The sequence below is a fragment of the Vitis vinifera genome, chromosome 2, assembly GCF_030704535.1.
Source record: "Vitis vinifera cultivar Pinot Noir 40024 chromosome 2, ASM3070453v1".
In the NCBI taxonomy this organism is placed as follows: domain Eukaryota; kingdom Viridiplantae; phylum Streptophyta; class Magnoliopsida; order Vitales; family Vitaceae; genus Vitis; species Vitis vinifera.
In genome coordinates this window covers 3928012-3931596 of record NC_081806.1, presented here as the reverse complement: position 1 = coordinate 3931596, position 3585 = coordinate 3928012, and the positions used below count along the sequence as shown (strand labels likewise).

At 31.7% G+C, this 3585-nt stretch overlaps 1 non-coding gene across 1 annotated transcript; it reads right to left on the bottom strand.

The window, feature by feature from the left end:
- Positions 1 to 3241: 3241 nt before the first annotated feature.
- On the bottom strand, positions 3242 to 3363 carry MIR399I (microRNA MIR399i). The gene has a single exon (NR_127852.1). It is a non-coding gene; the product is annotated as a microRNA MIR399i (primary transcript).
- Positions 3364 to 3585: the final 222 nt, after the last annotated feature.

Sequence of the window (3585 nt, the reverse complement as noted above, 5' to 3'; positions counted from 1 at the left end):
TTGCCTCTCATCGTAGGTTCCAAACTCCCAACTCCAATAGTTTGTACCGTGACGCCCTAGCTTCACCCCTCGGTCATCCTAACTCTAGTACGTAGCAAGCCGTTGGCTCATTGACAAGTCCCTCCTCACATAGAAAACCACTCTTTGTCGCACATTTTCCTTTCCCCTCGTTGACAGCACACCTTTATGTTGTTGACAAGCAATGTGAAACTAAAACTTAAACTCCCATTTTATTTTTAAAAAAATTTAATTTTTATGTTTTATATTTAATGTCTTAATTTTTTGTTGTTATAATTTTAATGTTATGTTTAATATTTAATATGTATAATTTTTTCATTTTTTGTTTATTTATTGCATTTTGAAATTTTTGTTGATTTTCAAATGAAATTCTAATTTTTAAATTTTAAATAAATATTTGATTTGAAAATAAATTTCTTATTTTGAAATTTTTTTTTGTAATAAATTTCAATTTTTTTTAATTCTTTTATTTTTAAAATTATTGATGACTTGATTCTCTAAATTAATGTGGGGTTTTTTATAAATTGTTGATGACTTGATTTTTTAATTTTATGATTAAAATTGTGATTTTTGTTTACAATTTGATAGAGAAATAAAAAATGGAATAAAAAATTAAAAAAACTCAACAAACAAAGTAGATGTTATCAAAATTTAGATAGAATTTATTATTTTTTAATTTTAATTATATATAAAATATATAGTTTTGACATCACTGATTTGATCGAATCCGACTAGTGAACTATGAACCTGTAACTTTTTCAATTTAATAACTGATCCGATCATGAAAACATAACTTTTAATCAAACTAATGACATCTCTTTTCTTGCTTAATTTGCAAGCAAGATATTCTCGATTGTCATTAGAAAGAAGAGGGGTTGAACTAGACTAACGAAGAGCTAGATTCGATATTCCATATGCGACTGCTATTATAGAACAATAGATTAGGAAAAAGAATATAGATATTTAGAGGAAAGAGGTATTCGTGTTGTGGACAACTTAACCAAAGAGAGCGGAAGAACCTTTTCCTCCCTTTGCAAAAGTAAGAAATTGAAATTTAAAATGTCCCAAAAAGATGAAGTCATAGCATAATTGAAACATTTTTTTTCTTTTACTTTAATTTTTTCCAACACTTTTATTTATTTATTTATTTATTTTTGAATTTTTGTTAGTGTTACAATCACAATCTAATTTTTTCCATAATTATTCTATCAAGTTTTCAACTTGACAATTTTTTTTCATATATAGTTTAAGTTTATGCAAATCAAGAGCAACATGTAGTTTAATCTCATGCATAAAGAATATCGCTATCTTGATTTTAATCCAAAGGTAGCGACCATGTTTTTCGAACAAAGTTCAATCAAAAACTAAAAATGGTTCATTTGTTCTCATCTAGACTAAGAATTGTTCATGTTGGATAATGAAATTTATATTTGGACTTGTTTAATTTAGAATCTTCAAATTGAACCTATAAGCATCAAGAGATTTGTCTCCTTAATGTCATAAATTTACCAATAATTTTTTTTCTTTTACATTTTTTTTAAAAATCATTATGGGTTAGGCTCTTGTAATTAAGCTACAAGCAATTGCAGTTTAAGCTAATGCTTTAAGAAACATGATCAATTTTTCAACTTTTGATTTATATTAGATTATTGAAACATACCATCTGTAATAATGACTGGTTTAAATAAATCAAACTTGGCTTTAAGATTTGTGTACCAACTTTTGGTTGTCTGATCTATGTTTCTAACTATCCATAAAATTAAAATGAGCTTCAAGATTTTTGTATACCAATTGAATGCATATTCTTACAAGGAGAGAAACAAATTGTTTAACTAGAAGTTCTCTTTCCCCTCGGGATTATTGCATATTTCCACAAATTGAACAAGTTCTAGGTTTCCGTCCTATCAAAACATTTGAAGGCACTTCTTCTATTCTCCTCATTGCAATTTATTATGAATTTTTAGCTGGTTCAGGAAACACTCTTTATAGAAAAAGATGTATGAAATTAGCTGGTAATTCTATTTGGACAACGAAAGTTCAAAACAAGAATCAAATCAAATCGGATGGCTTCAGAGAGAGAATCTTAATGCCATCAACCAGCTCTTTCTAATATGCCTTCATGAAGTTCCTCCGGTAGATAATATAAACAAAAATGAATGGACACTGGAACTTCAGAACCATACACGAAGGGCTGAAGCTTTGTAGCTGTGCTCCTGACCAGCAGTGATGAAGTTCCACAGTTGAGCTAGCGCTGAAGTTTAAATTGTTACGACCTTTCCTTCCTTCAACCTTTCTGAAAGTCAGAGAAAAGACTTAAATTGTTGCTTTAGAACTGCACAAAAAAGAGTAGCTTGAAGGAAATTAAGTTTGAACTCTTCCATTTATCCAAATCATAAGCCTGCAGTGATGCTGTTGAAAACATTGAAGGGCTTGGATATGCATTCGATTACTGTGCAATAAGCCTGGTTATCATGAATGAACTTTAGTCCTTAAAATCTATAGATCATGTTCAAATGCGTTGCTTGTTTGTTAGGCCAATTTTACACTTGGGACGACGGACCCCATTGATATTTTTTTTTTTTAAGTATTAATGCAGGATAAAGTTGAAAATAGTCATCACTGCTTTGGCAGCAGATGGAACGAAGGTTTCAAAGTCATATGAGAAAGATAAGATAAACTGAAAGCCTTTCTTAAGAAATTTACTATTTGTTTCTACCAAACTTGTGTCTTTCATGTTATTTAGTTTGGTTGCACTCCCAAAATGGTTTCCCAGGAAAATGGAGAAGTGTAGTTAGAAAACCTGTACTACTGCAGCAACTTCTGAACTTATTGTCAAACTTCTCTTTTATTCAGTTGTCCCTCCTTTCATCAACATAGGGTAGAGGGTATATAATTCAATTATTAATGCGATCAAGATTGAACTAGCAAAAATATCTGTGTGGAGCTGTCATCCATATGTGCATATGATGCACATTGTGGTTGGCTTTACTTCCCAACAAATTATTTGGTCTTGATGACGCTATGCTGACCAAATAATCATATCATCAGTGAAGTATGACCAGATCTTGATGAAAGCTAAAAATTTCTAAAAACAAGAGAGCTATATATAGAAGAAAAGGAGAATGAAATTAAAATATGTACATGCAGTTGGTTTCTGATATATAACGGTACCTTGTTTCTTGAGGCAGATGGTGGTGGCCTTTGGATCAGTTTATATTAAGCAGAAGTAGTCACAGGGCAACTCTCCTTTGGCGGGTCATTGGAAGTTAATCAACACCGGAGATAAGCCACAAAGGATAATCTATTGCCATCTCCTGCCAGAAGGAGAGAAGCCCTACAACTACTTCGCTTAGTAGTGAACACTGTCCGCTCGCCACATGATCATCTGGGTTATGCCAATTAGGGGACCCTTGAGCTTCACATATATATAGTCCAGAAAGCTCTTCTTTTCGAGGCCTAGCTATGGAATAAGCCATTGAGAAATGGCATATGCTAGAGGGTTATGCCAGGGATATCCTTTGATGCCTTCTCTTAAAGTTAGCATTCCATGCAAAGGCTCTTGTCTGA